This window comes from Callithrix jacchus, chromosome 15, assembly GCF_049354715.1.
Source record: "Callithrix jacchus isolate 240 chromosome 15, calJac240_pri, whole genome shotgun sequence".
NCBI classification, from domain to species: Eukaryota; Metazoa; Chordata; class Mammalia; order Primates; family Cebidae; genus Callithrix; species Callithrix jacchus.
This window is the reverse complement of record NC_133516.1, coordinates 88197870-88223736: the sequence shown is the minus strand read 5'-3', so window position 1 is coordinate 88223736 and position 25867 is coordinate 88197870. Positions and strand designations below refer to the sequence as shown.

The 25867-nt window shown below is 37.7% G+C and overlaps 2 protein-coding genes across 83 annotated transcripts in view; one reads left to right on the top strand and one right to left on the bottom strand.

The window, feature by feature from the left end:
• Positions 1-25867, bottom strand: part of ZBTB20 (zinc finger and BTB domain containing 20) — an 829160-nt gene that overhangs the window by 185075 nt on the left and 618218 nt on the right. For all 46 annotated transcript variants that reach the window (XM_078352092.1, XM_078352083.1, XM_078352089.1 and 43 more), the window contains one exon: positions 1661-1700. The gene's annotated coding sequence lies outside the window, so the exon portion shown is untranslated. The remainder of the gene's footprint in view (positions 1-1660; positions 1701-25867) is intronic.
• Positions 1-25867, top strand: part of LOC128929807 (protein fantom-like) — a 109723-nt gene that overhangs the window by 17327 nt on the left and 66529 nt on the right. The gene's annotated exons all lie outside the window — the stretch shown is intronic.

Genomic DNA, 25867 nt, shown 5'->3' with positions numbered 1-25867 from the left:
CCTTACGTGTGGTTAAAAAAATAGGATATCTCTAGAAGCAATGCGACTGATGGTTGATGTAGCATAGAATCAGATTTACATTTTCCTATGAGCCAGAGGCAGCCTTTCAACTACACTTTTTATCTCCAAAGTCTCCCCCTTAATTCCTAATTGGTGACACAGGTCCCCTGTACTGCTTGTGTCTGAGGCTCGCCCTATAGCACTGACGTCACAATAGCTGAGCCGTGCGGGCAGGAGTGCACTCTGCTGACTCATCCCCGTGATGTGAGGATTAATGCCTTGTCTAACACAGAGCTATTATGTGAACTGTTTTTACACAAAAGAACTGTAACAAAAATGATTTGCCAGTCAGAGGACTAGAAATATGCAGTGCTAGGTAACTGAGGGGAGGGTGTGCAGATATAAAGTGGTAACCATAAGCATGCATATTGACATCCTCCAAAGCATTAACAGACCCACTCTATCAACACTGAAATAGAGAATAACAAGTCTTGTCAGGGGCAGGTAGGACCCACCCCTGTTGTATAAATGCATTACACATAGCACAGGTCTTTGGGGAGTTTAATCAATCTCCTTTCTCTGTCAAATAAACTGTCACGTTACACTTTAGCCTTAGCATCCTTTGGAGGATTCTGCCTCCCTAAATACATTTGCCACTATCTTCTAGGAATATTAGTGGAAGGCACACACAAACAAAATAGCCACCGGAATCTCCATTCTGTGCAAATGATTATAATACAGGAAATATCTTGGAGTGAGGAGTCAGTGAAGCAAGACATAATGTTGTGAATAAGGGACAGGGCTCACCAGAGAGTGAGAAGCAGCCAGAGGATGCCGATAATTATTTATCACATTAGGTGACTATCACTACCTGTAGGATCACTTGGGTATTGTCTCTTATTAGTGACTTTGATTATTTGGGTTCACTGGCCTAGAATCTCTTTCAAGTAGTTCAAAATAAAATTTATTTAAACCCATTCAGTGCAGCTGGCATGAACTTTAAATAATTAATGTTCTTCTTTTCATATAAAATCAAGTGGTTTTTTACCCCCCAATGCCTTTCTACCTTTTCTAAAAAAGAGTGGTACTTTTATAAACCTTCTGGCACATGTGAATCTGGGATTTCTTTTTTTCCCCCTGTAGACTTCATAATTTTGCACAAAAGTTTAGCCTATTTACTTTACAGTCTTGTACTTCTTAGTAAAGGGATATTAGAAATTTTGTCAATAAATGAAAGCTCTGATCTGGAAGTTAAAATTAAAAACTATTGGACCTAGGGATGGGTACATAACTGAAGAATACATAATTGCCCAATGATTGACAGGGGAGCAAAGGCCCAACTGTTGCTGGTATTTGGCTGAATAATGTAAGCTATACTTTTAAAAGAGCAGTGACTTTGGCAAACAGCAGCTGCAGCCAAGTAAAGGGCAGCCTTTACAGAAGTACAGTGTCTGGACTGCTGGTATTTTCTGCACCCTCATGGATATAGCAACTTAGTATTACCACCAACAGCATAGACTCCAAACGCAAAACGCACTAACACACACTACAGAACCGCTAGAAACCACAACAAAGTCAACTGGGAAATACGCCAATGAAGACCACAATTTCCTAAATCCAACACTTTTTTTTAAAAGGTAAAGAAATCACTTTTACTTACGTAAAGAGAAAGGGCAGGTCACAGACTGATGGTCAAAGAACTAAAAAAGAAAAAATAAGGAATTAAAAACAAACCAAACGATATGGTGGGAAGAAAGAAAGCAAATCTAGGTAAAGATGAGACTGGTTGTTCCTAGAGGAGCCTATTTTGTCACTTCTAGCCTCAAAGTAAAGATCTGGCTTCACAAAAATTTTCTAAGGTGTGACCCCCTGCTATGATGACCAACACAGTACTTCCCAGCACAAGGAGTGCAAGACCTTTCTTTGTCAATTTCATTCTGATTTGTATCATGGGATTGGGTAGAGTTGTGCTACCATTTAATACTCAATAGCCACTAGCCACATTTGTCTATTTAGATTTAAATTATTTAACATTTAATAAAAAGGTAAACGTTTAGTTCCTCAGCTTGCCAGCTGCATTTCAAGTGTTCAATACCCACATGTGCTGGTGACTGCCTTACTGAATAGCATAGATATAAAATGTTTCTATTATTGTCAAAATTTCCATTGGGCAGCACTGACTGGAATAGGTAAAAACTTTACCATATAGTACATGACCAATTTTAGCTAATTTTGACAAAGAGGAGTCAAACCCTGATAAACTTTGTCCCTTCTAAGGTATATTTAGTATGTTTAATGTTCAGAAGTTCCTCTGAACAAATTCAATACATTCTTGTGTTGCTAAGAACTCAAGTTATGTTTGCCCTGGGCTTGCCTTCTAAAACTTCCTCTGCTCCTTCTCACCAGCCTAGAATGTCCCCTCTATGGTGGAAAATAATATGATAAAGTGATTTTAAACAAAGCTTCAGTCCCACCAAACATATCTCTAATGATGAAAATTTCAAATTTCGGGGGAGTTGACCCTAACAGTTTTCTTGTTCTGTGTTTAAAATCTGATATTTCACTCTTTAAATCACAAGCCACACTGGGTGCCATGGCTCATGCCTGTAATCCCAGCACTTAGGTAGGCCGAGGCAGATGGATCACTTGAGGTCAGGAGTTTGAGACCAGCCTGGCCAAGATGGTGAAACCATCTCTCTACTAAAACTACAAAAATTAGCTGGGCGTGGTGGTGGGCACCTGTACTCCCAGCTACTCAGGAGGCTCAAGCAGGAGAATACCTTGAACCCAGGAGGCGGAGGTTGCAGTGATCCCAGATAGTGCCACTGCACTCCAGTCTGGGTGATAAGAGCAAGACTGTCTCAAAAAAAAAAAAAAATTACATGCCAAAAAACTACTATAGGACTGGTCTGCCCATCATTGTGTGTGTGTGTGTGTGTGTGTGTGTGTGTGTGTGTGTGTTTGAGATGGACTCTCCCTCTGTTACCCAGGCTGGAGTTCAGTGGCACAATCTTGGCTCATTGCAACCTCCACCTCCGGGTTTAAGTGATTCTCCTGCTTCAGCCTCCCAGGTAGCTGGGACTACGAGTGCGCACCACCATGCCCAGCTAATTATTGTACTTTTAGTAGAAATGGGGTTTTGCCATATTGGCCAGGCTGGTCTCCAACTCCTGAACTCAGGTGATCCGCCCGCCTTGGCCTCTCACACCTGTTGAAATTACAGGCGTGCGTGAGCCACCATGCCCAGCCCCATCATTGTTCTGATAGCTTCTCTTAGAAGAATGAAACCGAAGTAGTAGGAGATCCATAAGAAATTAATAAACCAAACAAAGATACAGCAAAAACAAAGCAGGTCCTCCTACCTCGAGCTCACTAAAACGTATCAAGGATTTAATATAGGCTGACTGAATCTTGTCTCTATTTTAACGACTTCACATAAGGCCTCCAAAATATGCATAACAAACTTTACTAAAGGAGATCAAGTAGAAGGACCTGATTAAGTAACTTTGCACTGAAAAGGCTAAAGCAGAAATCCAGCACTTAAAGACATCTCCCTTCCTGGAAAGTTTTTGGGACAATGGCACTATTGTAGCGATTTCTTCAAAGAAATGATTTCCCTTCGTGGTCAAGTGAAATCTCGCTCAAGTACATGCAGGTGTGAAGGATGGTGACAAGACAAGTTAAGCTAAAAAGCTCCAGCCTTGATCATTATGCATGCTAATACAGAGAGGTTGGAGATCTCCAATGCTTTTCAAATTGTTTCACAAAATTGATGAGTTTAATGAAAATTTTAAGCAAGGTAATTAGATTATGTATGATTCATTGAAAGTACATACAAATTTGAAATATATATAAAAAAGACTGACTAGTCTTCAAAGACTTTAAAGCTCTAAGTTTGGCTATATTCTTGTCTTCTCTACAAGCCGGGATATTAGACTACGGCACTGGGGCATGTTTTCTTGCCATTTTCTTCCCTCCCTCTCTCCCATCTTCCTTCCCTCCTTTCCTATGTTTCTCTCTCCCTTCCTTCCTTCCTTCCTTCCTTCCTTCCTTCCTTCCTTCCTTCCTTCCTTCCTTCCTTCCTCCCTTCCTCCCTCCCTCCCTTCCTCCCTTCCTCCCTTCCTTCCTTTCTCTCTCTCTTTCTTTTCCTCTTCCTTTTTCAAACTTACTGTCTTTCTTAAGCTTTAGGGAGAAGAAGAAAATATTATTCACAGTGTTCCATTAAATATGTTCAATGATTATTTTTCTATTGCATGTTATAAACCCAATAATTCTCAAGAATATTATGTTCTTTTAAAAATATACCTAGTGTTTATGTTCCTATATCTAAGCTCTTTCTTTTCTAAATTTCAAGGAGCATTTATTCATAAAATTAGTCAAGATTAAATTTTCGATGTGATCAAAAGGTATCAGTATACATTGTACCAAAATTGACTAATATATCCAAGGTCTGCAATGAAAAACGATCTTTCCTGGATGTCAAATGACACACAGGCTGGTTGTCAATGATAGGAATCCGAAATGGAAACAAAAATCACAGTGTGTATATTACAGTCTAAAACAAATTAAATCTAAGTTAAATGGAAGTTTTTTTTGGATATAATTGTTGTACTTACATGTTAATAAAAATGATATTGATCCCAAACTTAATACTATGGCTAAAAACTTAATCTCAGAGTTCTTATATAATTCATAAATGTTCATAGGCATCAAAAGACCCCTACTTCTTGATAGAATTATAATCTGCTATGTAATTCTGAGAATATGTATTAATCTACATAGATTTACATTTGCTCAATTCAAATTGTTATTTCATTGATACATGTTCTTTCCACTTAAGTGATCTTCACCTTATATGTCTATAAACTGTTTTTATCTGAAATGCAAAGAATTATCTATAATACTTTCACAGAGGATTATAAACATTTGCATTAAGCACACTTGGTTCAAAGCATAAATATCTAGTAAAGAGTAAAAAACTGTAAAGCCCAAGCAATTCAGGACATTAGACTGTAAAGCCAAGTAAATCATTGTGGAAGGTGGGGGATGAGCAGAGAGAGGGGAATGACAAGGGGTGACTAGTGAAGTTTAATCTTCATTATATAATTTCTGAGTGGAAATTATTATATAGTGTCAATCTCCAAGGAATAAAAAAATATTAATTGTAACTGTAAAGTCAATTCTAGTGTAGTTCACATTAAGTTGTACATCAGTGATTTCAACATTTTGAAGTGACACAGATCCCTATGAGAATCTCTTGCTCCAGAAAACTCCTCAAAAACTCCAAGTTTCAAGGAATTCCTAGACTCCATGAAGGGTATTCATGAATCCCAGGTTAGAAACCCATGGCCTAGGCAGAGAGGGGAGAAAACCCTTTTTCAATCCCATAGCTCCTCACCTCTAGAAAGTTTTAATAAAACGCTATAAACTAAAGCCAGGAGTAAAGAAAATGTATAAAAAAAAGAGTTCTAAGTGGGTAAGGGTATGTGGTTAGAGCCACACACGCTTCTTTGAAAGCCTGCCAGACTCCTACCTTCCTAGTCCTCTCTAATTTCTTTTTTAAAAAAGTCCACAAAGCCTTAGCAACAATGGAGTAGAGGAGGAGTGAGAAGGCAGATTATAATGATAATAACATTCACTGTTTACCGAGTCCATTGGGTGCCTTGATAAATAAATGCTTCTTGAATTTGTATATGAGCATACCCAGGAATGTGAGCAGCATAACAGGAGTAGAAAAAGCCACAAAATAGGCCGGGCGTGGTGGCTCAAGCCTGTAATCCCAGCACTTTGGGAGGCCGAGGCAGGTGGATCACGAGGTCAACAGATCGAGACCATCTTGGTCAACATGGTGAAACCCCGTCTCTACTAAAATTACAAAAAATTAGCTGGGCACGGTGGTGCGTGCCTGTAATCCCAGCTGCTCGGGAGGCTGAGGCAGGAGAATTGCCTGAACCCAGGAGGCGGAGATTGTGGTGAGCCGAGATCGATCCATTGCACTCCAGCCTGGGTAACAAGAGCGAAACTCGGTCTCAAAAAAAAAAAAAAAAAAAGCCACAAAATAAATAATAAATTCAGGGCTCTCTTCCTGGAGAGTCAGTATTTCTTGTGGGCAAGTAATTTAAACTCTTATTTGCACACATATTCATCTATCAAATAACTATTTCTTGGATGTTATAGGAGAAAGAAGACAGATACTGTTCTTGTCCTCATGGAACTTCGGTTGAGTGAACCAAACAAGAATATATGAGGGGCTGTAGAAAGCAAAATTTGTATATATTTTTTGGATGACACCTGTGACTTCACTGAAAAGTCTTGTTTGTGGCAGACTGCTTCAAGCAATGTCCTGGCAGATGCCCTTAGCATTGGGACACTCACTCTCATTTGAAGATCATCCAAGTGGAAGAGTTTGAGAGGTGTTGTTAACAGTATATCATTTAATCACCACTACAAGAGAAAATACTGTTACTTCCAATTTACTAGCGAAAAAAAGGGAAATTTCAGAAATTAGGAAACTTAGCTCAGAACACATAGCTGCCAGCATCTGGATAAGTGTGTACCACTCCAAACTACTAAATTACACTACCTTTAGGTGTTTTCCACTTTATGCTTCCCCTTGAATCTGGGCTCATTCAGGATTACACAGGATAGTTTAAGATTCCCTTTGGAAGGAGACAGGTTTGGCTTGATCTGCATTCTAAATATTCCACGGTGGTAAGGGAAAGCTATTATTATACCCATTTTATGGCAAGGAAGCTACCACTTGCCAGCTGAGCTATCTGGCTGGATTAAAAACAGAATCTGGGTCGTCAGACTCTCACTTTTCTTGATTAACTTTAAGCCTAGGCAGTGTTACTGTCCACGGGCTTTTCTGAATGTGGGATTCACACTGGGAGATAAAGAGTTAGACAAATTCTGCTGAGAGAAAACAGTAATAGTGCAATAAAAAAAGGAAAATAAGTAATCATAACTCACACCAAAATTGGTTACTTTCAGCATTGTGAATAGAAAAGGGAGAGATTATTCATCAGAAATGAGTCAGAAAATTAGAATGTGTCACTGCATTGATGATAAAGCTGAGGAATTCGGATGAAGCAAAGTTCAGCAGTTATCCTTCTAGCTGAAAAGGGTAAATGGCGTGACAACAGGACAGAAATGACCTCTTATTTCCAATCTTAATATTTCCAATTTTTTTTCTTTACTCGTCTAAAAGTTAGATGGGTTTATATGTTTGTTTTCTATAGGTAGAGATAATGTTTTAACATCCCTTTAAGGTTCTAGAAGTATTGTGTTAATTAATTCTTATGTGGGAGTCATTTCAAATAGTAGGATGATGATTTTTACCTTATTGATTTTCCTAATACCTTTCTGGTTTCAAGTGTTTTCAAAGGATGAGGCAGTATTAGATTTTTAGATGTATATGTCTCTCAAAATTAAGTGCCTGTCAACTGATATTCCATCTTTACTTTGGATACATGATTTCCTTTATCTGACAGATTAAAAAAATTTGTACTAGATTTAATGACATTTCATGCATCCTGAATTTGGGAGTTTTTAATTTCTATTTTCTATTTGGCAAAAGGTTTGCAAGATAAAGCCAGATGCAAGGGTATTCATATGTGCATACAGAACTGGTGCAATCACTGTCTAGGTACTTTTGGGTTTCCTGCAGGCCAGAGTCTTGTATTTTCATTCCTTTTGTTAGGAAGAAGAAAATTATAAATGCCATAAATGGTCATACATATCTTGGGGTCTGCTTTCCAAAACCATATTATTTTGGATCTATCTCAAGAAGAACAATAAGAGAATGATAATGAGGTCTTTTTTTTCCTTAAGATGCTATAATAACAATTCTAAAAACTGGCCTGCCTTCAAAAATTTCAATGATGAAATAAGGTCATAATCAATAAAGACAGAAGATTTTAAAGTTCAGCAATTAGGTTTGGGACTGCTTCTGAGCCTGAGACAATCCCAAGACATCATGTAACACTCTGTCGCACCCCATGTGAGTCTCCATGATCCTTCTTGATTCTTATGGGGACAGGTTCTGAGAGACTAGAATGAAATGAAAGCAGTAGTGCCAGGAGGGGTGGCAAGGGCTGAATTTGTTTAATACATTTAAGATGGTTTTTCATTGCTGCTAAAATAGCTGCAATTCTTTAGCATGATGACATTCAGGAACCCTTTACAATCTGATTCCAAACAACTTTCTCTTCTATATCTTAAACTCTTGAAACTGTAGCTCTATAAATTCCAAATGGATTAATGTACTAGGACCTTTGACCTATAGTAAATTGATCTCCTTTAAGGGATGCTGAAAAAGTCTGGCACTGCTATCAAGTGGTCTAAGCATTTAGATGGACTTGGACATCATGCTGCTCAGAGCCTACCATTAATGCCATTTGGTACAATAATGCTATGCCTCTTACGGGGCAAACTCATCCTGGGACACCTTGGAATAGAAACACAGAAAGTAACACGTTAGTGGTAAAAGGGCTTTGGAAAAATGAGTAGAGCAGGAGGAAGGGAGATATATCCAGATCAGTGTGAACAGAGGCTGTCTTTATTCAAATGGTTCCTCAACTGGCTAAAAAAACAATATAAAGGGAAAAATCATGACACTAAACTTACATCAAAAGATATAAATTAAGCAGGTACTTCTACCCGATGATTTTCTAGATATGGGACAATATGGGCACAGTCTGTATGTGAAAGACTTGGAAAGAGCTTTTTGTAATTTAGATTGAAAAATGTTACTTTGGTCCTTGTCACTACCAACAATTTGCTTAAGAGCATTCAAGACCTTTCACAATCTGGCCCTGGTCTACCTCTCTAGTTTTAAGAAAAAATTTCCCACTGCTGTTTCTTTATATGTGGTGATAGCCTATTTGCTCCTCCCTGAACATGCCTGGGACATCTATATCCCTGAGTCAGCTAACAGTTCACACTTGAATCTCCCAAGCCTAGCATGGTGTGTGAAACACAGCATGACACTCCAATGTTTGTTGAATAAATGCTGGCCATCTATTTTAGGAGACAGAGATGACAGAAGAAAGTTGTTAAATCATTAAATAAATAGCACCAGAGAGAGGTCAAGGAAAAGTTAATTTTAGTGCATTTTAGGAGTGGGGGCAAGAAGAGCTTTAAGATTAGGAAAACTGATGCTCTTTATTCTTGAGTCTAGTCAATGCTATGAGTCACTTACTTTTTTGGGAACAAGGATAAACCTCAAGGTTAAATGAACACAAATGCCCTGTCCATCAGCATATAATGAAAAAGTTGTGGCTATTTCCACATCAGCACAGTGAAATTAAAATATGCAGTGCCTCTCTAAGAGGCATCATATATGACAGAACTTTTAAAAATAGTCCCCTTTGCCACTCAGGTATAGAAAGAGCTATAAAAGCAAAAGTAAATATTTAAAAAACTGAGATAATTTAGCTTAGGGAAGAAAGAGCTGTGTGTCTTTATAGTTTTTTACTATAAGAAAAGTTTTTACAAAGACAATAATGATCAGCATTTTTGTCCTAGGACAAAATGACATTAAACTATACAGTGAAAAATTTAAGACATAAAGATGAACATCCTAAATATGCAAGTGGTAAATAATCAAATAGATTGCTAAGAGTAGTTCTGAAATTTCTTTCTTCCTGACTCTCTTAAAATAGGAAAAATCTTCATCTATTTTAGATGGAATAAATGCAGCTCTGCCTCTAGTCAGGAGAATGAATTCAATAACTTTCTTAGTCTTGTTTAACTCTGTATGATTCTATAAAATTTTATAAAATGTTAACCCTAAAAATTATGCAGAATTACAATACAGTTGAGAAATACATTCTGTAGTTTAAAGAGAAATAAGCAATACAGATAGTTGGTAAGTTATTAAATTCAAAATAGTAATATATGGTGCTTACATCTTTTATTCAATTTGCCAAGTGCATATAACACAAATAAAATTGGGAAATATGTACTTGAATCTACTAAAGTTTTAACATAGTGATTAGCCAGAGTAAAGCAGTCTAACAATTATTTCATGTCTAAGGAATGTGCTGAATATTTCATAAACATGATATTCAATAGGCATATAAACTCAATTTCCAATTAGAAAGTTTTTTTAAAGTCCACAAAGTAATATATGAATTCATTATTATTATTATTTCCAGAACTATCTACAAAAACAACAGGAGAACCAATAAACAATTACTTTAAATGACCAAAATGTACCCCATATGATTAAGAATGTAAATCTAGTAACAGACTCAAAGATAAAGTCTAACAGGGTGGCAAGTTACTGGCTTTTTTTGTCTATTTACCTTGTAGCTTTGGAGCTCAGCAGAAGTGTCCATTACATACAGCACAGGGTTAGATGAACAGTTCAAATGACCTTGTCTGAACCAAATTCATTTAAAGCAGTTTGCCACATTTCTTAAATAGAAGATGAGTCCATTCTATCTATGGCCCAGATTTGGACTGGATCACTGAACTATTGCCCAACTCTTATAAGCAAAGCACTAACATGTACCAATCAACAGGCAGCCCATAGCAAAGGCATCAGGAAGGTCAAAAATATCCACACATAAGAAACTGGCAGTACATTATAGAAGAAAACTATCTCTAAAGATGAACTTTAGCTATTAAAGCCTTTGAGCATTATTCAAACTTTGTTAAGAAAAACAAAAACAAAATATTAATTCCCAATGTAACTTGTAAAGAAGATTTAGAAAAATAAAAAGAAAAGAAAACCAAATTTGAGAAAGAGAGAGAAATGTAGTTTTACTTTGCAACCCATTATTTCCATAAGAACATGAATCAAAGAGACAGACTATATCAATTTCTTCATAGCCGATTTGTTATAGGATATTGTTCGAGTCTTCACTAATGACTTCTTGAGGTTGGTTATTACTGTGATCAGGAGTTGGGAGGATAGAGGTCTAAGACCTTTCAAAAGAAACGTTTTGTTCTGTATCACTACAGAAAATAAAGCCAGCATTAAGCTAACTTTGACAACCTAACTAGGATAATGGTTGGGGCATGTAGCCATTGCTTATGCTGTTTCAAATGATGGGAATGAATAGAACAGCAAAGGGGTCAAACTAACCAGAAACTTGAATTTTGAAAAGCTGTGGCACAATAAGCTGATAACATGGGTTGTTAGAATTGCAAAACTTACTCCCTCCTTTCTCCACCTTCTAGTCCTACTTATTTCCACATCCACAGTCCTATCATCAGGCAGTTGAAGAAACAGAAACAAATGTGACTGGAACTGCTTCTTTGGGGATACTCTTAGCTCTCCATCTCCCCAACCACAACTTGCTCTCAGTTTGCTAAAAATATATTCATTTAATTGTTTTAATATCTCTACTTAGGGGAATTTGCATTTTTTAAACTGTTGATACAAGATCCAAATTCAGGTTTTTTTCACAGGTAATAACGAAAGTGTTCGGTGTGTGTGTGTGTGTGTTGGTGGTGACAAATTCTGTCCCAGATGCTTCAAGTTTTCCAAGTATACTGCTGAAAGTGGTCATTTGCTTCCCCAGCTCAAGAAGCCAATTGTGCTTATAGTTTTACTTCAAATAAAGTTATATACCTATAAATGCATACATTATACACACATACACACACACATTATTATTCTCAAAAGTCATAAACATTTGGTGACTCTCTGTAGACTCTATGAAGTGCTGTTACTACTAAAGTCAGAGTAATGTAGGAAGAAACATAAGAAACCCCACATGGTTGCAGTGAAATTTTATTAACATATTTGTCAGTGTTTTCCTCATGGATAATCTCCACTGGTTCCTGGCTCCTTGTCAGTGTATGCTCAAGGAGCCTTTCACAATATCTTACTGCCCTAGAAATCCTAGCTTGTGAGATTTCCCCTTGTAAATATCTGAATTCTTATATTCACCTATTAATGATCCAGGAATCGAGGATGTTTTCTATCTGCTCCTTTACCTCCTACTTCAAGGATTAGATTGTAAACAACCTAGTGGGAACCCTTCAGGCCAAACCATGGCTGAACGAATCTCAGCAGGCAGGGAACCTGCAGCAGTCTGTGAAATACCGTGAAACGCAATTATGAAAATATAAAGGATTCCCCATACTTTGGCAAAGAAATTATGTTGTTTCCAAGATGAGACCTCAAAAATAAGGCACATTAAAATAAGCTGAGAAAGATGTGATTTTAAAAAGTGTCAGCAGAGGTAAATTTTTAAAACGACCAGATTTGCCAGGTCTTTCTCAAACCATGGTTTCATTTTCAGTGTATGACAGTGGCCTATAGCAGACACTTCAAGGGAAGTCCATTTGTCTCTGACCAGTAAAGCCCAAAGTACTCACTGCATGAAAGGGTTCCTTTCTTGTTTCCAAAGGCAATCAATTTTCGTCCTAGAGTCTGAAAGTTCATGGGCTTTCTTTTAATTTTGTCAGTCTGCACATGCATGGTTCCTCCTGCATGATTGGGTCCTGAGGAAGTGACCCACCCACAACTCCACAGAGCTAATTAACCCCATACTGAGCTTTTTTTTTTTTTTTTCTCATTTCACACATCCACTCAATGCTTTAAATGACCCAGCAGCAGCATGATCGTATGATTTTTTTTTCCTCTCGTTGAGGACGGCACGGTGTTGGGAGAAGCCGGGATATATCTGCCCTAATTCAAAACAGCAGTGTGATCCTAAAACATTATCTAATTGCATTTCATCTGAGGGTGCAAAATATTAAAAAAATCCTTGAATGAATCTCTTTCATGTCATTCGTTCAACTTCTTGCAGTGTCCATTTGAAATAGCAAATAATATATAATCAATACTGAGGTAGAGAAGTTTGATCGATACTCAGAATGTTTAAAAAGCATCACATTTTACAGGGGGTAAAAGACTGAGAGCTCCTTCCCTATCTAGAACAGTTTCAAGAGAAGGCCCTTTTTTTCCTATTTCAAGGAACAAACTCATGTTTTTCTAGATTTACTTTTTCCAAAGGTAATGTCTTGAAAACTCTAAGATCATCACTGTTCTCTAACTTTTCAAAAAAAAGAAAAAAAGTGAACATGATGATGGTGGGTGATGTAATGGAATCAGCTTGTCAACAAGATGAAACTGAAAAAGCTTTTACAGACTCTGTCCACATGCTTAAAAAAATCAACCTTTAACATAATGTGTATAGTATAGAGTGTTTTTTGCTATGGCAAAGAAAAGAAATATCATTATCTTATGCAGTAAATGTAAGGCTCTGCTAAGAATCTCATTGGATAAATCATAGAAATACATCCTGGACAGATAAATGGAGCCAGACAAGTTCTAGGTCTTGTTAGAAGCTTTCAAAAGAGTCACCATATTGTAAATCCGTCATTTCTGTAAATGACCTGAAAAATTCTGGCCGGGTGCAGTGGCTCACACCTATCATCACAGCACTTTGGGAGGCCAAGGCGGGTGGATCACGAAGTCAAAAGATCGAGACCATCCTGGTCAACATGGTGAAACCCCGTCTCTACTAAAAATACAAAAATTAGCTGGGCGTGGTGGTGCACGCCTGTAGTCCCAGCTACTCGGGAGGCTGAGGCAGAAGAATTGCTTGAAACCAGGAGGCGGAGGTCGCGATGAGCCGAGATTGCACCATTGCACTCCAGCCTGGGTAATGAGAGTGAAACTCCGTCTCAAAAACAAAACAAAACAAAACAAAAAAAACAGAAAAATTCTAGGTGATTTCCCTCAGTTCTTCAGAGTTGTAAAGATTTAGACATAAACAGAGAAGAAAATGACTTCTGAATATCCCATCTTAGGCAAACCATGATATTTCTTTCATTCTCACAAGTAAATGTAGCAAATTGGTTCACCATGGAAGGACTCAGTGAGAGATCATATATGTCTTATGTGAACTTTTAACCTCTCTTTCCTTTGCAAAGTGAACGGTTGTGCATACACCATTAAATACACAGGAATTCTGTAATTCTTAGTACAGTGAACAGTTACTGCAAGGGAAACCTATTTACTATTTAAAATTTTTGTTTGAAGTGTCTTAAATCCTACACTCTGAAACTGGAGACTCTTACAGATAAGTTCTATAAGGGTCTTCAGTGTGCTGAAGAACACATTTGCTATTGCTCCCTAAGCTTCTCTTATGTAAGGCTGCCAACTGGGGTAAACTGATGGGTAAAACTGGCCCAATAGGCAAAAAACAAAGGTCCAGTGAAGCACAGTTTATTTTTATTTATACTGGTCGGAAAACCACAGTTAATAAATAGCCTAAATCAAGCTTTTATATCTAGGCCTCCAGCCTTTGGCTGAAAGTGTCTCATCTGGTCATTCTGAAAAAAAAAAATAGGGTTGTTGTTGTGATTTCAAAGACTCTCCTGGCCATTAAGACTTTTTCAGGCTCACAGATGCTGGTCTGTTAGGCCAATGCAGTATGTCCCTTACTACCTTTCTGACTTCATCTCCTAACATTTTCATGCAAAATGGGTCCAACTGACAATAAAATATGCTTACCTGTGAGAGTAGACAAGAATAGGAATGTGGATGGAGATTAAAAGGAACTAATTAATAAAAATTAGTGCTTTATGACCTCGTTAAATATCAACTCTTTCATGACAGCCTAATAAAGTTTCTGAACTTACCTTGAGGTTGGTTAAGACAAAGGAGAATATACAAAGTATTTCCCAAATGGAGCCATGTATTCATTAATTAATTCAACAGACAGTTTTTCAGAGCCTATTATTGATTCACTACTTCTGCCCTCAAGGACCTTCCATTCTAATGTATGTTTTGGAGACTTTCTGTCTCTATTATCACTGACAGGTTATTAGCCCACTTTAGACAAGTTATAAATATAACCACCTGCTCATGATGACCCCCAGTTCTTATTCCTCATTTGTTTTTATTTTTTGCCCTGTAACATCCATTAACCTTACATGAATGACTTGACCCTTTGTGACCTATATTATCAACTCAGCTAATTTTTACATAGATAAGAAACCCCTTCTCCATTCCCAACTACCTTTTCTTTCTCGAACAGCCATGAGAATATAAAAGTCTGTCCAGAATTATTTAAGTTTTTGAAATTAGTCCTTACAATCTGATCTTAAGCACCATTTTCTTTCTTTCCTTTTTGAATGAGGTAATAAAACCTCAGCCCCTAAGATACACATCTCAAGTTACAGGCAAGTTACCTACAAGTCACTGGTCTTCCAGACTTAGTACTCACTCCTCTCTGGGGTAGAACAACTTCTGCATTGAACAGAGGACCATAATCTCACTCAAGTAATCTCAATATCAGAGAGCAGTTAACGAAGTGCATGTTTCCAGTCCCTGTATTCCCTTATAAGGAGGTACCTTCTCCACGATATTTTGGTATTTTCTGAACCTGGCTACCTTAGGTAAATGTTGGTGGACATGGTATCAGGAACACTAACTCTTTCTCAATTTGTTTTTCCTCCTCATATGCTTTATAAACAAAAACGGGAGAATTTAATGTATGTACAGAGCAGCAAAGGTTCTCTCTGTTACTTTTCAGGCATTTTAATCTTACATAAACAGTGGTGATGAAATTATAAATACCATTATCCCACCTCTATGTTAATACTCTTATTATCTTGCATCAACAGAAGTGAACAAATACATACGTGACACCAATCAATCTCTTTTCTAAGAATGCAGTTTTCATATTTCTAAACAGTGAAGGAAGAATTTAATGAATTCAACATGTTGTTTACCTATTTATATTTTGAATGTTAATAAAGTAAAATTATTGCTTAAGTTCTTTCACACTTACATCAGCCGTTAACACTCTCCAAGCTGGCATGGCATAGGGGGTGTGTAGAACTAATGGCCATGGGTCCGAGTCCCCTGGGTCAGGTGGTTAGGGGCTTGGCAGGCTGGAGAGGATGTTTAGATGCTGGGGCAGGATATGTCAACCTGCTTGGCAGGTAAGAGATATTTGCTGGCAGTAAAAAGAATTTTTTTTGTAAAACAAGTTACTAGGAAGAGGTCATTTTGGGGCATTAGGTGAGAGAAATATCAAAACCAAACCTAAAAGCAGTCTAAGAGAGCTAGGGTAAAGAAGGTTGCTACTTTTTAAATCTCCCTATTGATTTCCCTTATTCCATAGTGTACCTTCTCTTTCCATCTTCTATCACCTCATACTCTTTTCTCCTCCATTCCTTCAGTTTTTTTTTCCTCCTACCTCTTTATAACAAAAAAGCATTTAGGAAGAATTTAAGCAGACACAAGACACACACAAAAAAAAAATTTAGAGAAGACATGATAACATACTGCATAAATGTGTATGTGTAAGTATGTATGCATGCATCTATGTGTGTGTATACATAACATATATTTGATTTACCAAGAAGGATAAACTGGGACTTTTGAGATTTAAAAAATTCATGGTCTGTCTGGTCATATTAATCTCCAAAGCAGCTGGTTTTTAGCATTGTTAGAGCTAGAATAGAATCAGGAGTAGAAAACAAAAGGGAAAAAAAAGGAATTTTTACAAAGGATTTATATTTGCAAAGAAAAGAGGACTTATTTAGAGTTGTTTATTGAAATTCCCTCAAAGCTATTTTTTTGAACTTATACATTGACAACATCAAGAGAAGGAGCTTAGGAATTCCCATAGGATTTAGGAACTGCTAAACCTTGTGTATTATGTTCATCTCAGTCCACTCAAGCAAGTAAAGGATAACTAGAGCATGGTATCTCACAGTGAATAACATGGTTGGTTACTTTGCTAGGATGACATATGAAGACAGGGCCCATAGGAACAGGGCTTTTCTTATGAATACCAGAGAGGGAAACCCAAGTCCATCTAAATGTATAGAGCATGAAGGATTAGTGGTACAGTGTTATCTGCGAAGTACCTAAAAGTGTTTTCTAACCAAGCACTAACTTCTTTTAGCCTGCTCTTCTTGGGGATTAAAAAAAAATCCAATAGTAAGTCATGGGAATACTTCATTTGGTCACTGGGGTGGGAAGGATTGGTGAGACATATGACAATATTCAATGCCTGAAGATAGGAGGGAACGAGGAGAAAGAGAAAACGGAGAAAGGGGGAGAGTGAGGGCCAAAAGAAGAATGTCACCACTGTAGACTCTCTAACAGAATAAATCAATAATCTTAAGAGAAGTAAAAGAGCATGCCTTGAGGGAAACATTAGTACGCTTTTTGAATCCAAGGCAAAAAAAAAAAAAAAAAACAAAACCAATTTGCCTCTTGTCAAGTTTATTGCCATTGCCCCATGGGAGGTTCCTATTTATTCTACTGTTACATGCACAGGTATTTCTTCCACTCTTATGTTCTTTCCCTAAGGATTACTGTTCTGTGGTAATGGTGGCAATGACAGCTGCCTTAAATTACTGCCAAGTTAGGAATGAAACACTGACCACCAGCATATGTTCCTGAATCCAGTTTATGCCCTCTTATGTGTTCATTCTACTTTCTAAAGTTTCTCTGAGACCTGTGGCAAAAGACTTGTATTGTAGGGGCTGGGCTCTCTACGGGGACACATATGGCTCCAGAAAACAGTACTCTACCTTCTCACCCTGACCCTTTGGTTTTCTTGTTTTTTACTCTTTTCTCCCAGACTATTATTTTCCAGTTTCTTCTCTACCAGTCTGGATGCCCATGGTTGTTAATTTTAGAGATATCCATCAGCTTCATCAGTTCCCTCATCCTCAGTTCTCTGCTGTTATCTACCTAGATCTGGAGCTCAGATGAACCAAATGTGTGTTCTCCTCTGCTTCCAGGCTGCTGAGCCATGCTGGAGAAAAATCACAAAACTGTACAGCTTGATGCTCCTGCAGAATTGTGGTTTCCAGCATAAGTTCAAGTTTCAGAATTACTTTGCAATTTTTAAATTTGTTCCTAGTCAGTTTCCTTTTTCACTCCCCAGTTTCACTCATCACTCTATTTAACTGGTTATAACCCGTCCCCTACCCTTCACTCTCAGTTATTAACCTTGCCTCTTTTTACATAGAGAAAACAGAGGCCATCAAATGGCACTTCCTATCACTCCACCTCTACCAATGAAACTACCTGTAACATTTCAGAGATCCTTCTGTCTAGCACTGATGACCTCCTCCATGATCTTATTATATCAGTTAATTTTCCTTTCTTTTGTATTCTCAATTTTCCTACTGCCTGCCAACTTGCTTTAGCTATCTTCATTTAAAGTAACAACAATAACAACAATAATCAAATTACAAACAACAAACCATTTTTTGCAGACCTTATCTTTCTCTCTTCTGTGCCACCTTCAAGCTTCCTAAGCTCCCATTTATTCCTCACCCATTACAATCTGGTTTCTCTAGCTGTTTTTATTTAAACCATGTTTTCTTTTTTGCCAAAGTCACCAAAAACTTCTGAATTGCTAGTCTCCAAAATCCTTTCTTCAACCTCACTGTTTTCTTTCTTTTAAGGATCAGGTTCATGGAGGGATAATTTACATACAATAAAATCCATCCTTGTTATTCTAATTTACCACTCGATAAGTTTCGCCTTAATATGTTGGTTCTCTGAGACCTGTAACATAAAGCCCAAACCCCAAGCCCCTTTGCTTTATATACAATCCCTTTGGCACCTCTCAGCAGTCTTCCCCACATAAGCCATTTTCTGGTCACACCACACTACTCAGCATTCAAGAATATATGCCACATATATTCATGCCTTTTGGACTTTATGTGTCCTCCCTATAAACATACAGGTCTTGAGATAACATAGTAAATGCTATTTAATATCACCACATCAATTTCCATACAGAATCATAAATCTTGATGTTATTTTGAGAAGCTGATGTTTTCCAAATGGAAGTCATCCATCAAAATGCTACTACCAGAAGATCTCTATTATTTTAGTATTATGGGTTGATTATGTTCCTTTAAAATTCGTATGCTAACATTCTGGCCCCGATTCTTTAGAATATGAATAATTTGTGATTAGGGTCACTGAAGACGTGATTAAGATGAGGTCATGCTGTAGAGTAGGCCTGTAATGACTAGTGTACTTTAAAAAGAAGAAACTTAAAACACAGACATGCACACAGGGAGAACCTCATGTGACAATGATGGCATGGATTGGGCTATTGCTCCTACAAGTCAAGGAACACCAAAGTTTGCCAGGAAACCACCAGAATCTGGGTAGGACATGGAACAGATTCTCACAGCCTTAGAAGGAGCCACCCTGCTGATACTTTAATCTTGAACATCTAGTTTCTATAACTGTGACACAAACAATTTTTGTAGTTTAAGCCACTCATTTTGTGGCAGTTTGTTACAAAGCCCTAGAAAACTAATATATTCAGTAAAGAAAATACTTCAGTATATTGGAATCAGTTCTTTCACTCATCAAGTACTTATTGAGTGCCTACTATATGCCAGGCACTGCTCTAGAGTACTGAATGAATGATTAAGAATTTAATCATGTTACTGCATTTTTTGGTCATGAAAAAGGACTCAATATATCAATAAATATATTAATAGATGAAATGCCTGCCATTTATTTTTTCAGCAAATTTTTGTTGAATATCTACTATGTATTAGACATCATTCTAGGCACAGAGGATAACATTATTGGCAGATCAAGTTCTCCACCTTATATAGCTTAAATTCCAGTAAAGGAAACATACATTAAACAAGTATTTACTCTGTGCCCCACACTGAGAGTCACAGGCTTTTATCCTCTAAATTCTTAAACAATGCTTGGAACTAGATAGTGAACATATAACTTCACAGTTTATGAAGTAATGAGCAACCCAATGAGGTCTTATACCGGAGGCAGGCTAGTCCACAGGCAGTGCACAGGCTTAGTGTTTGGGGAAACACCCAAAATCTGGGTTTCTCTGTCAGCTTTTCTGTCATTCAACACATATTTCTTAAGCGCTTACTGTGTACCAGGCCCTATGCTGAAGACAGCAGAACTGTGGACAAAGCCAACGTGGTACTAATCCCCACTGAGCTCACATTCTAAGGGGAAAAATCTGAACAATGAATCTCACAGTCCATTCTTTATTATACATCCTCATAAGAACATATAAAGGGTGTTAGAAGATCACCTGGGTCAGAGGATTGGCCCAGGACGGGTTTCTGAGGGGCCTTTCTTGAAGATGTGGTGCCTTGACACTGCTTTAGGGCTGCGGTATGGGTATTTGTTTGAGCAGGGTTACAAAGTTTTATCTTTCTTCTTCCTCATCCCCTCTCAACCATGTACACACGTTTCAAATACTTAAAAGCATTCTTCAAATATACCAAGAACACCAAGAACTAAACACAAGAGAAGGACTCTCCAGAGGAAAGGGGCCAAAAATAGAAAAAACCCCTAATCTCACCATTTGTTTTGAAAACACCCAAAATGATTAAAACATATTATAAACTAAAACATATGAACTAATCACTTGCCAAGTTTCATTTTTAAATCAAAGCCATTTTGAGGTTCATAAACTGAAAAAAGAATCTTCAAATGAGAACTTGTGTTTTTCTTTCCTTGGCCCTCAGTTGGCTTGAAGCTTTTGCTGTTATGCTGTGTGGAGGGATGGGGAACCTGCTAGTTAGGAACATGTGGCATACATCTGCTAGAAGGTAAGCTCCATGAATCATGACTCTGTTCACAGTGGTATTCCTGATAATAGAAGAGTGCCTGGAAGATAATAGGGGCTCAATAAATACCTGCTGAATGATCAACTAGTGAATATTCTGGGCCTTTTAAGGGATTCTCCAACTCTGTTTTCTTACCCAAGTGCATTTTGCTTTAGGCTAGTGGTTCTCAACCTGGGGCTACTTTTTGCCCCTATAAGGGGACATTTATACTTTTCGTTGTCACAGAATGTCCTACTGGCATTTAGAGAGTAGGTGCCAGGGATGCTGCTAAACGTCTTACAGAGCATAGGACAGCCCTGTTCCACAAAGATTTGTCTGGCCCCAAAGGTTAACAGGCCAAGGTTATAAAACTCTGCTTTATGCCCTTTGTTTCTATTGGGCTGTACCTGGCAATCAGATCCTCTGCATATTTAGAATAAAGTTCAGTCCTAAAGGAAGCACACCAGAAGAGCCTCATTGCTTCATCCTCATTCCCTTCAAGACCTAATAGAACTGCCCCCACTCTAAGACATGCTCAGACAGAGCCAATTTTGCTCTCTGCCCTCCCTATGTCTACAATGCAATTGCTAGGGAAATCATCTGGAAACGTCTGTCCCTACAAGGCAAGTGAATAATTTTTACAGTATATGGGTCATTTCCCTGAGCTTACCTAAGCATATATACTAATTTAGTAAAATTCTCTTCTTTAGGGACTAGTCATGTATCTGCAGCAAAAAAAAAAAAAAAAAAAAAATCTCCTAAAGTTCAACCAGCTTATCCATGTCTGGTCAGGATCAGTACACAAGTCTAGCTTTATTCATGATAAATCAGATCAACTTCAAGAATTCCATCAAACCCCAATAATGTGCCTTTAGAGAGACTGGGCTTACAGCATTTTCTCTGCCACCTTCCTTGCCCTGCACCTTAAAATACAAGTACCTGATTCCAGTTTCAATGGGGAAACTTCTGTGGTGCCAGAGGAGGGCATGCACTGATTTCCCCACTCTGATGGTTGCTCCAGTAATCTTGGTGTTGTGGCATGTGTCCCAGTTACCATAGAGACTGCATATACTAAGAGTGCAGCATTGTGATTGGTGGGAAAGACACATTTTGCAGAAGCTTTTCTGGAGAGATAAAGGTAAGACACAAGAAAGAGAGACTGCCAATAAAGAGGCAGAGCACAGAGAAGTCCCAAACAACTGCACTTTCTAAAAAATTGGGACAACAGAGATTACAGCTACTGCTATAAAACCAACATAAAATCACTCAATGCCTGCCTGTCAGGACAATTTCAAGTACAGGCAGACAGAACAGACACAAGCTATTCTAAAATAAAAACATACACAGGTAAACCTACTGAGGTATAGGGGTGACAAAAGGAAAATGGTAAGGAAACATTTTAAAATGATTCAATGCTAGAAAACAAAAAATCTCAGAGAATGATAAAATTTAAAGTTAAATTTCTGCACGATGGCTGACTTACAGAGAGGCTGACCTTTAGGGAATTATTTAATTTCTGAGTACCTCTGCTTCCTTCCCTATGAAAAAGCAAAGGAAAAAAAAAGAATAAAGATGGAAATAGAAAGAATAAAGACGACTTCCCTCTCACTGTTTAACAGGAGTCTCTTTCAATGTCTCAATCATTTGACATTATAACAATTGAATACGATGCACACCCCCCCCAATAAAAAAAATCTGACAAGAACACTTAAAGAGAATAGATAAATTAGGGGGACAATATTAACAATGCAAACGGACTCATTTCATAGTTTCTTAGAGTAATGAGTCAACTGACTATGTGATCTCAAGTACATAATTTTGCCCAGCATACAATTATTACAGAAATCAACGCATGCCTGCAATGTAAAGGGTAAGTCATAAGCATTTTAAAGGAAGGCTGGAGCTAGGATGTGTGTTGGTATGGGGAATGAGTGTGAGTGGATTTAGGAGGAAATCAGTCTAGAAAACTATCACATAAGTGACTGAAGTTCCTTGATGAATCTTATAATGCTTCATTAGACATATTTCAGACCAACATGTCCCTTGCCTACTAGACATTCATATCTCCCTGTTTTAAAAACCTTTCAAACCTATATCATGAGCCATTACTTTTCTCTTGACCTCTAAAACTCCCTATATCAAATGAACTACTAGACAATTACAATTAGATATTTCAAAAGCATCCTAAATTGAACATGTCCTTTCCTTCAAACATTCTCTTCCTCCCATGTTCCCTATGCCAGCAAATATTAATAGTATTGCCATTCACCCATCTGCCCAAGTTCCATACCTAGGAATCATGGCTGCTTTTTATCTTACCCTTCAAACAATCACCAGTGCATATAGATGTATAATTCTAATAACCAAAGGAGGCTTTGCTTTGCATAGAAAGCAATATTTACAGTTAATTTGGCTTTGAACTAATATTAATTTATTAAACTCACAAATTTAAAAAGCCTAGTTTTCTTTAGGCCTTTACCTGTTAAAAGTACACATATATTTTTCGATTTCTTAATATAGCAATTTTTGCATAAAATAAAAAAAATTACTTTCAGGAGGGGTGAGATTACTAGACAGAAAATTTGGGACCTCAAACTATTTCAACTGTCAGTCATAATGTTAAAAGAATGAGAGTAGGGTCTGATCTGGGAACACCTTGTACATGAGTTGCCAAGGTCACCAGTCAACACACTGAATATTTTATAGTCACTCTGACAATAAGAGATTTTAAGTTTATACCTTACAAAGGAAATTTTACAGTCCATGTCCTCTATGTTTAAGTTTCATTCTTGTCTAACTCTTTTATAATCACTTTCCACTTTATAGCCTGATAAAGGTAGACAGTATTTTGTGTCTCCACTAAACAGGTTTCTCGAGTCTAGTACCCTTTCACTCCATAATGTTTTTTGCATTTCTACCTTTCTCATCCCCACTGCACCACATTAGCTCAGGGCATCATTATCTGTCACTTGTAATATTGCAACAGTACATTGTACTATGTTTTCTGAAGTTTCTGCGTCTTTGCACATGTCACTACCTGTGTCTAGAACATCCATATTCCCTGATAAACATTTACTGAATGAAGAAAACATTAATAAATGCTTTGGATGTTGCTGCTTTGGGGCTGAACAGAAATAGTGGCGTATCTAATATTCTGGATAAGCCTGTATAAAGCACTTTTACTTTTAAAATTAATTTTGAGGAATAAGAAAATTTTGCCATGGAGAATCATGGAGCCCATGCCACAACATTATGTTTTGCATTTAATAAAACACCTCTGAGCACAGGGAAAGAAGTACTCATACTTTCCTTCATTTCATACAATGAATATTTACCGAACACTCTATATGTGCCAGGCTCTATACTAGGCACTGAGGATTTCTTAGAGCACAGAACAGACAAAAGCCAAACAAAACCAAAAATAATTTTACAATCACGGGGCTTATATTCCACAGCAAGAGGAAATAAATGTGTAAATACAATATATACTGTGTCTGAAGGCAATAGGTGCTATGAACCAAAGGGGGTGGAGGGTGAAATGTTAAATACAGTGGTTATGAAAGTCCCTGCTTAGAAGTGAAAATTGAGCAAACAGCTGAAGATGATAAGCAAACAAGCCTTATCTGAGGAAAACATTTAAGGCAGTCAGGAAAGCAAGTGCAAAGGTGAAATCATGCCTGGTAAGTTTGAGGTTAGGAAGGAGTCAATGAAGGTTGAGGGGAGTGAGCTAGGGTGGAGGTACAAATGAGGACAGTTAATGGGGAAACTTAATATGGAGGGTCTTGTGAACTGTTGCAAAAGCTTTTCTTCCAAGTGAGATGTTGAGCCATTAGAGAGTTCTGAGCAGAGTAGTGATGTGGTCTGACTGAAATTACATTACGTATATTGCAAAGCATCATTCTGGCTATCATTTTGAGAATAGACTATAAGTGGTAAGGCCAAAGCAGGGAAGACAATTAGGAGGCTATTGCAATAATCTGGGTAAGAAATGATATTTGCTTGGATCAGGGTAGTAGTGGTGATGAGGATGAGAACTGGTAAGATTTTAGATTTATTCTGAAGGTAGAGCTGCAGGATTTGTTCAATGGTTGGGGTTTGTGGGAGAAATAAAGATCTGGGAGAGAAATAAATTTTTGATTTGAGCAACCCTAAAGGTGGAGTGCTATTTACCAAGATTGGGGAGGTATATATTTGCTTGATAAAATAAGGAATTCCATTTCTGCTATGTCAAATTGAGATGCTCATTAGACAGACAGTGGAGATGTTGAACAGGCAGCAGAGTATGTGAGCCTAGAATTCTGGGTAAAAGGCTGGACTTGAGATACAAGCTTGCACCATAAGCTTGGGTGCAAATATTAAGGGAGTCAATGGAGATAAAGAAGAGAAGAGCTTCAAAGATTGAGCCCTAGGGCCCTCTAATGTTTACCTACTTGGGAAATGAGAATATACTAGCAAAAGAGACTGAAGAGGAGAGACTGTGAGGTAGGGAAAACTCAGGAGAGTGCGGTGGACTGAATGCCAAGTAAAGGAAGTGTTTTAATGGAGAATGAAGAATGAGCCATGTAAAATGATTCTGAGAGATCCGTAAAGACAAAGACTGCTAATTGGTTAATGGATTTAGCAACGTGGAAGTCGTTGGTGACCTTAGCATCAACAGTTTTACTCGACTGGTAGGTGCAAAAGCTAATTAGAGGGTCATGAGAGAACTAGAGAATAGGATTGGAGAGTGTCTACAGTGATTACAGGCATTTCTTGAGAAGTTTTGCTGTAATGGAAATCAAAGGAATAGGACAGGAGCTCCTAGGGAGTATGGCTTAAAAGGGTATTTTTAGGATGAGAGAAATTACAATGTGTTTGTATGCTGATAGGAAAGATTTTGATAGAAAGAAAATTTTGATATAGCAGAATAAAGATGTGAGCTTTTTCAGGAGCATTATTTGTGCATGTGCAAGAGAAGGCAGATTCTAAGGCACAGTGAGCGATGGGCTGAGCCAAGGGTACACAGAGTTTATCCAAGTTGCAGGAAAGAAGGCAAAATACATGGGTATCGGTACAGATGGGAGGGTAGGTGTGCTGGACAACAAGTATTTGTGAAGTTCTTTTTTGATGGTTTCTGTTTTTTCAGTGAAGTAGAAAGAAAGGCTCTAAGTTGAGTGTAAGAATGGGGGAGGAGGTGTTAGAACTTTGAGAGAGGGAAAAATATAAAATATTTTTGTACACTTACGGAAGAATAAATAACAAAGAAACAATTATATTTGCTGGGCAGCATTAAGGGCCTCCTTGAGTAATTATAAATTTAAATTGAGAG